We start from the raw sequence: 12,673 nt of genomic DNA, 5'->3' as shown, positions 1-12,673 counted from the left end.
TGTATGTCTTTCAGACTCAAAGTGGATAAACGTGTTTCCTAAAGTGCCAAAACTATTAATCCTTTCTCAGTATGCCATACTGGTTTTTAAAATATTCATTCACTTGTTTTGCATAGAAAGGGACTGTACATCCATGAACTTAAATAAAGTACAGCTCTCACTATGAATGAATCCAGAAAAATAAAATGTGGCTGTATTTGATTTCAGACTGTGATGCCATTTCCACTACAGTTAGAGAGAAAGAGAAAAGGGTTTTTGGAAGCTTCTGGCCATGAGAGGGCGCTCCTTCAACATACGGACTGAATTGTGACGTCTCTGTGCCCTTCAGTACATGGCCATTTCAAATAATGCCATCACTTGCTGTTGACTGAACACGTTATGTACTGTAAGAGTAAATATGTAACACTGTAACCTTTCAGCAAGAATGCTTCCAGGGACAGAACTGGAGTTTGAAAGTAAGGAATATGAGGATGTCATGAACAAAGAAAATGAGGTGACCTCAGTCATAGCAGTGAGTCATTTATTTATTTATTTTAACTTTTTAAAAATGTATTTCTAAACACTACTGATTCTGCTTAAAGTCTTTAGCTTAGTGTGATTTATATCCTGTACATCAATAAGGTCATTCATTTGGATTAGGAATGGTATTATATTACATTTTAATATTTTACATCGATAATATTATCGATATATTGATATTCCAATTTTCTGCTTCCATAAGTTGTTTCTACTTAACTACTGCTGTACCTACTACTACAACTGTATCAAGTAAGCACAGAGGCTCCAACCATAAAAAGTGCTATTGCTCCTGATCAATTCAAGGTGCATCATTTCTATTTCACCTCAGTTTTCACTGTGGAGCTGAACAGAAATACAACAAATATGAAATTCATTAATCTGTTTGTTTGTTTTTTAATCTGTTTTTTATTACTGATCCTCATTTTTGAAAGTTTGTGTCATTTAAATACTGTACTTCACTAAGGTTGTTATAATCATTATAAACAAGAAGTATTTATGTAGAACAAGAAATAGCAAAATCTTTAACATCGTTTTATTTGATACTGATAATATTACATGAGCTACTATGAGCTAGTCTGTCAGCTGCACAGACACAAGTCACTCACCTGATCTATCTTTCGGTAAAGAAGAAATGCAGAACTTTTTAAATACAACGCTGTTCATGTCTTTAACCTCCTAGGACCTGCCGACCACATATGTGTACATCACATTTTTGGTTGTCTAGACCAGCGGTCCCCAACCTTTTTTGGGCCACGGACCGGTTTATGCCCGACAATATTTTCATGGACCGGCCTTTAAGGTGTCGCGGATAAATACAACAAAATAAAACTAGTACTGGTACCGAAAAAAAGAAAATTTATTCATAACACACGTGAAAAGACCAAGGAAAACCGAGAAAACGATATAAACGATAACAGAATAACGCTGAAAACCGATAAAAACCCTGAAAACCATACATTTCACACCTGAGCCTCAACTCTCACGGCCCGGTACCAAACAACTCGGAGGCCCGGGGGATGCGGACCGCTGGTCTAGACCAAAATACAGTATTTTACTCTACAAGGGCCTGCTATCCACTTATGAGGACATTGTACTGTTTCTGTTTTATCAAATGTTAAAACAAATATCCTCATATATGGCTCTCATTTTTCTTAGAAACAAGAATCAACAAATTAAATCCATAGTAAAAAAGAAATTTAGACCGGGTCAAGTTGAACTACAAACACCACCAAGTGTGGTTCAATTTCTTACTCTTAAAACCCCCAAATTACTATCCAAAATATACAGAATGCTTTCTAAAACAGATGAATCAATATCACTTCCTATTGCAAAATGGGAAGCGGATTTATCAGTTAACTTAGACCTAAACTTCTGGTCTCAGATTTGCTTAAAAACCTTTCATCTAATTAGAAATCCCAGTCTTCAATTAATTCAATACAAAATATTACATAGAGTGCACTATACAGGTCATCGGATGTTCAAGATGGGCTTTACGTCTACCAACACCTGCTCCCACTGCCAAACCAATTCACCGGACAATTATATCCACGCTCTTTGGTTCTGTCCACCAGTTCAGAAGTTTTGGCGCGAGATATGTGAAGACTTATCAAAGTGTCTGAAATGTAACATTCCAACTTCCCCCTTAGTGTGTTTGTTGGGCAGCTTAGATATTGTCACTTCAGAAAATAATATAGCCCATATGGTTTTCACTGCCCTATGCATAGCCAAGAAAACAGTCCTCATGAACTGGAAAAATAAAAATAATCTTAATTCTAACCAATATAGAAATTATCTATTAGATCACATTAATCTTGATACAGCCTCTGCCACCACATCAGATCAATTGCTCTGGGCTCCTTTGATCAGCTCCATCACCTAGTGGGGGTGGGGGGTTCTTAGTTTGGTCCCGCCTTCACTGTTGTGATTGGTGTGGGGGTAGGGATAGGCTTAGGGCGTCTGGGGGTTCCCTGGAGGCATCTTCCTTGGGGGGCTCAACCCGGGGTAGCGGTCATGTCCGATTAGGGGTTCTGTTGGCTCTCAGGTGACTGTTTCCTCGCGGCTGCGTGCAGCGGGGCTAGGGGAGGGTCTGTGCTGACGGACGTGGGTTACTGACCTGGTAGCCTGGCTGCCCCTGGGTGGGTCCGGGATGGGCGTGAGGTTCTGGGGGCGCTCCGTCTCTGGGCTGGGGCCCTGGCCGGGCCTCGGGGGCTTGGGTCCTGGTTGGTGTGTTGCCGGGTGTTGTGGGCGGGTGGGTGCATGAGGGCTCAGCCCTGGAGCAGGGTGCCGCCGGTGCGTCGAGCCACCTGGGGGACTCTTCAACTGGGGAGCTGGCCCCAGGGAGGGGTCACTTGCCCCTCCCTTCCTTCCCTCCCCATCTTCAGCTGCCTCCCTCTTCCCGCTCCACCACAACCACCCACACATGCAGGGCCTTGGAGTAGGGGTATGTCACCAGGGTGCAGAGGAGGCTACCCCCCCTCCCCCTCTGTCCCCTTCTGGCTGCCTCTGCCTCAATTTTATCCCACAACTTAGAAATTCACATTACTCACACTCTCATTACACATACATATAGGATCTTGGGGGTGGGCACGCTACACGGACTCCAAAAGACCATCAGGGTGTATACCTCACCCTTGGCGTCGTTGCCCACCTCTCAATTTTAAATACACATAGCCATTGAGGGCTAGCAGGAGGGGCTATGCGCCTACCTGCTGCTCTCTGGCAGGTAGCTCCATGCCCTCCTGGGTTTTAAATGCACCTTAGAACACACATGCATCAACACTACAATGAGCGGGTGGAGGGAGGTTTGGAGTCTTCTCTCACCCCCATTCTCTGCGGCCTGCTGGAGCGGGGGGGCTAGGAGGAGGAGTTGGCCGTCCGACTGCGGTCTGGAGTGTGGGGCCTCCCTGCTGCTGCGGAGTCGGGGTGGTCTGCCTCCCCCCACCGCAGGGAAAAGGGTAACACCACCTGGGTCTGGGTGCAGTTCCCCCCTCCAGGGGCAAGGGTACCTAGACCCAGTTCGTAGAGTACGCTTGGGGAGTGTGATCGTGCGTACAGCGTCTCTTTATGTCTGTCTCCACGTTGGTTGAGTGTGGAGTAAGTGCATATGAGAGCATGAGGGTGGGAATGGATGTTTGTATCTGTGTATGCCTGTATGTCTTTGTCTATATGTCAGGTTGGGTATCAGACGCCACCTCTCTGGGGACATCTCAGGCCCTCCAAGGTTTGGAGGTCTATCTCCCCCCACCACCACTTCCCCTGCCAGTGGCGGACTCCCTCAGACATCGGTGCGTTGGTGGTTCTTTGTGTCTGGGGATGGGCGTCCAGGTACACACCGGCTCACTCCTTGGCGGCCGCTTATCGGGGCCTGGAGCCTGGGGCTCGCTCGGGCCACTTCGGAGGTGGGGTGCCCCCAGCCTCTCGGCCTGGGGCTCGGTCACTCAGGCACAGCTGGCTGCCGGTGGAGCTCACGGGCGTGTCACTGCAACTCCCCCTGGCTTCTGCTCCGCGGCTGCTGAGTGAGCCCTCATCTGGGACTCTCCTCAGCTCTTTCTGGGACAGTGGCGCGGCTGCCCCTCTATTGGTCTTCCTTGGTCTCTTGTGTTCTGGGGGCCTCTGGATGTCTGGAGTTTTGATCTCCTCCATACCTGCTTCATGCCCTGGAGGACGGGGCAGTGGCCCCCCCATACCCTCTAGCAGATCATTACATGAAGGAACCTTTTAAAAAAACAAGTTCGTCCATGCTCACAGGTGTACACACGGGTGATCACACCCACAAACTACACCCTTTTTGGCTCCTACCTCAAAGCACACTGTGTGCTGTCGATCTTACGTGCTGCACAATAATGTTTAATATTTAGTATTTACTGTCATATTCCCATATATCATTGTGATGTTGTTTATTCTATTACTCTTGCTCTCTTCTGCTTGTTTTCTTTTTTCTTTTTCAACAGGTGATCCAGGTGATCGATATATGCATTTTTTCCCCCCCTGCTTATTCTGTTGGTTTTTGCTTTTTGCCCTTCTCCCCCATCCCTCTTCTCAGCTGTTTCTCTTTCCCTCTTTCTTTCTCCCCTTCTTTCCTCCAGTCAAGTCTGTCCCGTATTCAGCAAGTGAAAATAAAATAAACCAATAAAAGGTGAATCAAATGGACCATTATGGCAAGGCTGGGATGGTCAATTTGGTAAAGTAAATCCGTTGGGTATCTTTCTTTGCCTTTAGACAATAATTCTGATGGCAAAAGAGCCAAACGGGACAGGCAAAAAAAAAAGAAAAAGAAACAAGAATCTGGTAAAGTGTCTTAGTTTTTACATTCATCGGGTCCCAATCAGCCCAAATATCAAAGCGAAATTAAAAATGCATGCCATGAAAGAGTTCATAGGAGGTTGAATTGAATTGAATTGAATGAATGCTTTATTGGCCATATGCAGGTTGCCCCGCAGAGGAATAGGACCCCCCTAACATAGAGTCATCTCGTTTCTGACACTGTAACAAACTAAAAATATATCCATTTCCTTTTTAATTCAAGTTTCATTAAGAGTTCAATTGGATTTTGGTCAGCCGTGCGTGGGGGCCAGTCAGTGGTATCAATTTACTCAATCATTCAGGAACTTTCCTTCATACTCTCGAGCTATAAATTTATTCTTCTTCCTGCTCCTTTTCATGCATGGAAACAGTGTTACTTTAATTGAAAGGAAGGTTGTGTGTAGGAAATGAACTACTGCTGTATCATGTGTGAAACAAAATAAAAAATGAAATGAAATGACCCACAGCAGCAGGCTGTCTAGCCTTCAGCTCTGTCACCACCAGTCACTGCCCTTACATCAGAATAGCCTCTGTCGACTGGCAACCCTGAAATTGCAAAGTACAGAGAAGTGGAAAAAACTGTAAAAATGTAGCCCGAAAGTTTGCTTGTTTTCTGTTAATTTTTCTGTTTCTTTTTAATTTTTATTTATTTTTATTTTTGGGTGGGTGGGGGGTTAACCCTCTTAGGTCTCAAATGTGTTGATTTTTTAAAATAACCCACCTCATACCATAATAATAAAAAATGTTTATGTTGTTCTCCACCTTCAACTTAACCAGGCCACACCTCTGCAGTGGAGCCCATCACTTCAACAGCCATCGTTCCAGGACACACTCTAGAATCCAGCATGCTTTTGGAATGATGAAGACCAGGTTCGAGGCCATCTTCCTGCAAACAGATGCACCACACCTTGGTATCTGATGTAAGTAATGACCAACCACCACACCGTCACTACTATTAACAGGCAGGTAAGCAAAAAATATATAAATCTAGGATTCCTGTTTTTTCACAGTGCTTTGTTAACCTTTTTTTTGTTGTTTTTGTTGAAGAGTTCCTTGTTTTATATTATAGTAGTAATATTTTGTATCCACCATCTTTTATCTTTGCACTTCTCTGAATCCATCTATGTGATGTGGCAGTGGACAATGGAAAGAAGCATCCCAAACACTCTCTGCAGCCCACCCTGTGTGACCACCCTGTGCTTACCAAAACCAGACTTCCTGTTAGGGCAAATATCAGGTTTGCTATTCTATTAAAATTCAAAGCTTTTTATTCTTGGGATTTTTTTTGTTAGAATTCCATTTCCTTCTCATTCAGCAATCAGCCATTAAAAATGTTTCTAGTTAGCTAACAGATTACTTAGCAAATAATAAGCAATAAACAAATACTGTAAATAAACACACTGATGCAAAATACCATTTGTGTAAATCTGTTTATTCATTAAACATCAGTTAGAAGTTAAAATAACTTCTTGAACTTTTAATTTAATTTAATTTTAAATTAGTTTATAAGAACACAGCTTAATCTGTGTTGAAAATAATCTATCCATGCTTTCCCTGCTGTTTTTTTTTTAAACCTTTATTTATACAAGCAGTCCCATTGCAGCTCAGTGTCTTCTTTAAAAGAGAGATTTTTTCCAGACAAACATATTAAAACTACAAAAATAACAGATACAATAAAATAGCTCAATTTGTCTTGTGTACACAGACAAAAACAAGTTCCCAGTGATGATTTCACAAAATCATTTGTACGTCTTTTGAAATCTGCAAGTGAAATCATTTGAGCGAGCTTCAAATCCTTCTGCAATGTATTTCATGAAGACGGGACAGAAAAGGAGAATGGCTTCTTCTCAAGCTCTGAATGTAATGATGTCCTGAGGCTGCAATCTATGACAGAAATGTTTGCGTAACATGTACTCTGATAAATATGAGGGAGGTAAACCAGAAATAGATTTATAGATAAAGTGATACCAATGAAACATCCTGCCCAGAGGCCCAGTCAACCAGAGCATATACAGTACAGTAGTGTGTTAAAGGTCTACAGCCAGTTATAAATATTAATGCTCCATGACAGAATCCAACAGATAAAGAGAGTGAGCAGAGGTATTCATGTAAATTATGTCACTGTAATTCTGGAGGGGTAAAAAAAATTTTTTTTACTTGTGGTGAGAAACATGATCTGTTTCTGAAAATGAACCCGAACTTCAGCCTCAGTTTCTTTCACAGATAGTCAATCTGTGGCTTTAAGAAAAGATTGACATCAATTACAACACCTAGGTATTTGTAGGAGGCTACAGTTTCAATGGAAATGCCTGCAGCAGATACTAGAGAAGGAAATACTGCTGGCACCCTTTTTCTTTTGAGAACATCATGAGTTTGTATTTTTCTGCATTTAAAACCAGTCTAAGCTGACTGAGATTGAGACTGAATACTGTCAAAAGCTTGCTCTTGTTTAAAAACCAACTCGAAAATAAATAATTGTATCATCTGCATAAAAATGGACAGATGCATCTTGATTTCCCCCATTGACATAAATAGTAAATAAAGTAGGCCCCAGGAGAGAACCCTGTGGCACTCCATTAGAGACATTTAAAAACTGGAAGAGAGACCACTGAGCTGTACGCACTGCTTACAGTACGAAAGATAATGTCGTGGTCCGCCAGTCCTTGCCAGTCGAGCTGCCATGTATTTGGATTTGTGTTGTCTACTTTCCTCTGTGCAAGTTTGTGTGTGTATGGCGATGTTCACGTTTTGGTGCAACACTAGGCCTGGATAGTTTTCTTGCCTTGGAGCCAGCCACACCCGTGTAGTAATCACACTCGCCTGATGCTGTTTAGCCTTGGCAAGGGATCACTATCAAACAGAGTAGCTGAGCTACAGACGATGCTGGATCGTTGTTGTACACAGTCAGTACTCCAGCTCGTCAGGTGAAAGTCGTTGTGATAAGAGTACTTACTGCAGTGTCTTATTGTTTCCAGGTGAATTACAGAAACGTGTGGAAGGAGCTGCGCACCATTTTACATAGACATAGCTGTAAGTTGTTTTGTCACCACGGACCATGGTGAGAAGTCACTGCACGGGAGCTGGGAATCATCACAAGGAGAGATCACTCACTGTGATTAATTTGCACCGTTTATCTTGAATTACTGTAAATAAGCACACTTTCAGAAACCTGACAGATAATTAGAGAAACAGCCAACTGCCTGGTTTGAAAGGCCTATTTCCAGTAATCGTTGGCATAAAGTGCCATGGTCAACAGTGTCAAACGCTTTTGATGGATCATATAAAAAGAGCTGCAGAGTAGATCTTTGCGTCCAGGGCTTCACTGAGAACTTTTAGGGAGGCAGTTACAGTACTGTGCAGTTTTCTAAAACCAGATTGGAAAGGAGATAAAATACTATTTTAATACAGATAATTTTTAAGTTGATTATTTACCAGCCTTTCAAGAACCTTAGGTACGACACAAAGTTTGGAAATTGGCCAGTAGTTATTAGTCATGGAAGAACCACCACCTTTCCATAGGGGGAGTACAAAGGTGCACCTCCACATCCCTGCTAAAGTGTTCTGTTGTATAGAAAGATTAAAAATATAAAAAAAAACTGGCTCAGCTATGATATTTGTAGCCAGGCAAAAGACAAAAGGAGAACCGGCTGACCTTTTGGCCGTGCAGTGTCCTTGGGGATAGAAACAATTAGGACAGGAGGCCTAGTTGAAGAGCTCTCTCCTAGCACCTCATTCATAAGGACAAACCAGGTCAGCTGCAGTGGGCTTCTCACTGACTCCCTCTCCTGAACTAGATCCTTTCAATCCTGAAGACAAAGGAAATCAAAAAGGCAGCTGACAAAAAGACTAAAAATAAACATAAACTTCTTTTTAAAGATCATTTGTTCATAGAACTAAAAACAGGAAGAATACTGTCTGGAACAATATATCCTGGCTGCAATGATATCAAACGTTCTGTATAGGATGAGGGTTAATAAAACTGTACTCATGTGCACAAGGTGCTTATGAGTATAGTTTAAACTGACAGATTATTTACTCTCATACTTCAGAACCACAGTGGCAGAATCTTTGGTGAAAAGGAAATTTTCATCTGTCATTTGGATGAAATGAGCTGTTGGAACCTAAAACACGATGTTTAAATTCTTACTTTATATGAGTAAGAATTTAAACATCTAGTATTATCTAAAATGTGTTTCTTCATTTTTCTGGCCAGAGTGAGGTCAGTTTAAAAATAGAGCCTACAAAAAAAATGCTTCATGTTACCCAAAATTCATTTTTTACTTCCATAACGTTCTTCTTCTGTAACAATTATATTATTTGTATGTGTCATTTTTTTTGTATTTGTTATATCCTTGTGTATTTTTGATGATGAAAGTTATTTATTTAAAAAAAAATTAATCTGAAATACTTGTTTTGTGAAATCTTAAATAAATGTGAAAAGATGCTAGAGTGTGAACTAATTAACACAAAGAATGAACATATGGGGATAATATGTTAAAAGCAATTTATTACTGCTTAATTAATATTGAGGTAGTGTGCAAGTTATAAACAGTGATAATGGTTATATAATATTAATAACTAGCTACAACAGAAAGTGTTAATAATGTGGCAACTTGTTTGTTAGACAAATGTGTAAACAGTAGAGCCACAGTTTACACAAATTCAAATTTTATTTGTCACACACACAACCAAACACAGAATAACATGAGGTGAAATGCTTATTGCTGTGCAATGCCCGACCAGAACTGACAGTAATATTTACAGATTTAACTCAGAAATTTACAGTAAGATGTGCAAATAACAGTTTGCATAAGAAATTATTAGTAAAAATTAATTATAAATCATAAGAAGTGTGCAAAAGGAAAAACTAGAGTGCGTGTGGAGATGCGTGTGAAAGCGTCCAGTCCTACAGTGATGTGATGTGTGTGGGCGAGTTCAGTCCTACACCTGGTTTAGGGCCCGAATAGCTTGGGGGAAGAAGCTCCTCCTCATTCTCTCTATTTTGGGCTTAAGGGAGTGGAAGCGCTTCCCAGACCTCAACAGTGAGAAGAGTCCATTGTTGGGATGGGAGAGGTCCATCATAATCTCCCTGGCGTTAGTCTTGCACCGCTTAGTGTAAACGGACAGCAGGTCAGGAAGCTCTGATTGAATGATGTGTTCGGCCGAGCGCACCACTCTTTGCAGATCTTGTTTGTCCTGCTTGGTGCTGTTCCCAAACCAGGTGCAGATGTTTCCCGTCAGGACTGTAATATTTCATGTATATAGATATTCTTTGACAGTGCTTTTTTTTCTTGTTCTAATGTTGTCATGGTCCTGGGTCCCCTGACCCAACGTTTTTAGTTCCTTGTGATGTTTGTAATATTGTACTTGTGTGAGTTATTCTATGGTTTCTAGTTTCGATCCCTTGCCCTTCATGTTTCTCTGTGTCCCCTCTGTTCTGTGTAGTCTGTGTCTGCATGTTTGAGTTCCCCTCTGTGTCTCTCGGTTCTTAGAGTCCTCTGCCTTATGGTTTATGTCTCTGTGTTTCTTAGTTGCTGTCTCCACTGTGTCAAGTGTGCGTCTCTGTATGATACTTCCTGTTTTACTTTGATGGTCTGTGTCTTATGTGAATGTGTCCTGCTTCGCTTGTCTCGTCAGTCCTGATTTCTCCCAGCTGTGCCCTCCTCCTGTGTCTCATTCCCCTCGTTACTTCCCAGTGTATTTAAACCCTGTGTTTCTCTGAGTCGGTGTCGCGTCGTCCCTCATGCTGTGTGGATCTCCCTGTGTCTCTCTGTGAGTGCTTAGTTTGTTGTTCCCAGTTTAGTTTGGCTGTTTTTTCCCTGCCAGCAAATAAAGCTGTGTTTTGAGTTTACCTCCCCGAGTCTGTGAGTCCTGCATTTTGGGTCCAACTCCTGCCTGCCGCACAGCGATTCATGACAGTACGACGCGACCAGACATGGACCCAGCAGCACTCAACCCACCAGAAGAACTGCGTCTGGACATAATCTACTCCGTGGAAAGACTCCTGCATCTGTGGCTCGAACATGAGGGGAAGGAATTTCGCCGTGCTGTGGAAACCAGACTACAGCGTTTAATCTCTGGTCTTCCTTGGCTATTCAGTGCGCTCCACCCACTCGAACAGGATTTAATCCTAAATGAGCTCCACCTTCATCCCCCAGCTCCTACTGCCCACCTGCCTGAAGGGCCGGACGTGGAGCTGCTCGGCCCGTCAGAGCCATCATCAAAAAAGAAACGGCGTTCCCACCGCCGACACCCACCGCCACAGCCGGACCCCGAGACTTCTGAGTTGCTAGCTGTGGTGAGTGGAAGGGACAATCAGGAGTTTCCTGACTCTGGGACTGTTTATTCCGGGGCTGTGTTTTTTCACTTAGCTGCCCAGCCAGAAGCGCTAGCTCCGTCTCCTGTGTCCCCGCTAGCACAGTCGTTAACTCCACCACAAGCTCCGTTTTCACCCCTACCATCACTTCAGTCTCCCTCAGTTCAGTCTGCCACTCAGTTACCTCCTCAGTTGACTTTAGCTCAGTCGTCTACTCAACCACCAACTCCACTCTCACCACAACCGTCACTGCAGTCTCTAGTGCAGTCCCCTGCAGCTCAGCTTTCCCCAGCGCAGTCTCCAGTGTCCCCAGTGCAGCCTCCTGCAGCTCTGCTTTCCCCAGTGCAGTCTCCAGTGTCCCCAGTGCAGTCTCCAGTGTCCCCAGTGCAGTCTCCAGTGTCCCCAGTGCAGCCTCCCTTAGCACAGTCATCCACTCAATCACCAGTTCCACTTTTCCCCCAACTATCATTACTACCTCTAGCTCAGTCTCCTGTGCACTCACCTCTGGTTCATTCTCCTGTGAAGTCAGCAACTCCACCGCCTACTCCACTCTCACCACCACCGTTACAACAGACATCAGTGCAGTCCCCTGTGCCAGTGCAGACGCCCTCAGTTCAGTCTCCCGTGCAGTTATCTACTTCACCACCATTAGTAGCTCAGGTCCCCGTGTCTCCAGTAGCTCAGCTCCCACTCTCACACGTGTCTCCAGTAGCTCAGCTCCCACTCTCACACGTGTCTCCAGTAGCTCAGCTCCCACTCTCACCCGTGTCTCCAGTAGCTCAGCTCCCACTCTCACCCGTGTCTCCAGTAGCTTAGCTCCCACTCTCACCCGTGTCTCCAGTAGCTTAGCTCCCACTCTCACCCGTGTCTCCAGTAGCTTAGCTCCCACTCTCACCCGTGTCTCCAGTAGCTCAGCTCCCACTCTCACCCGTGTCTCCAGTAGCTCAGCTCCCACTCTCACCCGTGTCTCCAGTAGCTCAGCTCCCACTCTCACCCGTGTCTCCAGTAGCTCAGCTCCCACTCTCACCCGTGTCTCCAGTAGCTCAGCTCCCACTCTCTGCTCAGTCTCCTGTGTCGCCAGTTTTGCTCATTCACTCCACGCAGGGAGGTACCTTAATTTCTACTCAGGGCACTTTTCATGGTTTAGCCGCCGTTGGCACAGTTTGCCACTCCAGGGCTTCCCCAGAGGCTGGGTCTCAGTCCCCAGCTGATTCTGGACCCCTGCAGTTTAAACAGCCCCCTAAGAACTGCACCATGTTAGCATTGCCTGGGCAGAGTCAGTGCTTGGTGCGGCGCCAGTTGGCCTCATGTCCGCCCCCTGAACTGTTTCCACATCGCCGCCGTTGCCGTCCGCATGGTCGGCCCCCTGAACTGCACTGTGTTTGGGCTGTTTTCTTGGGCTCCGGTGTTTGCTGTGCTCTTCTTTTGTTTTCTGTCCCGAGCCCTCCGTCCTGGGCCCCCGCTGCCCGCCCTGGGTTGTTTTCTGTTTGGTTTTGTTTTTCTGTGTTTGGGCTGTCTGGAGCCAGCCCTTAAGGG

General features: G+C 44.2%; 1 long non-coding RNA gene across 1 annotated transcript; it reads left to right on the top strand.

Moving 5' to 3' along the window:
* Positions 1-359: 359 nt before the first annotated feature.
* On the top strand, positions 360-9,180 carry LOC309696326. The gene is made up of 4 exons (XR_014273422.1): positions 360-511; positions 5,599-5,741; positions 5,959-6,058; positions 7,797-9,180. It is a non-coding gene; the product is annotated as an uncharacterized lncRNA (long non-coding RNA).
* Positions 9,181-12,673: the final 3,493 nt, after the last annotated feature.

Source organism: Aulonocara stuartgranti, assembly GCF_965226115.1.
Source record: "Aulonocara stuartgranti genome assembly, chromosome: 20".
In the NCBI taxonomy this organism is placed as follows: domain Eukaryota; kingdom Metazoa; phylum Chordata; class Actinopteri; order Cichliformes; family Cichlidae; genus Aulonocara; species Aulonocara stuartgranti.
This window is presented reverse-complemented; position numbering and strand designations above follow the sequence as displayed.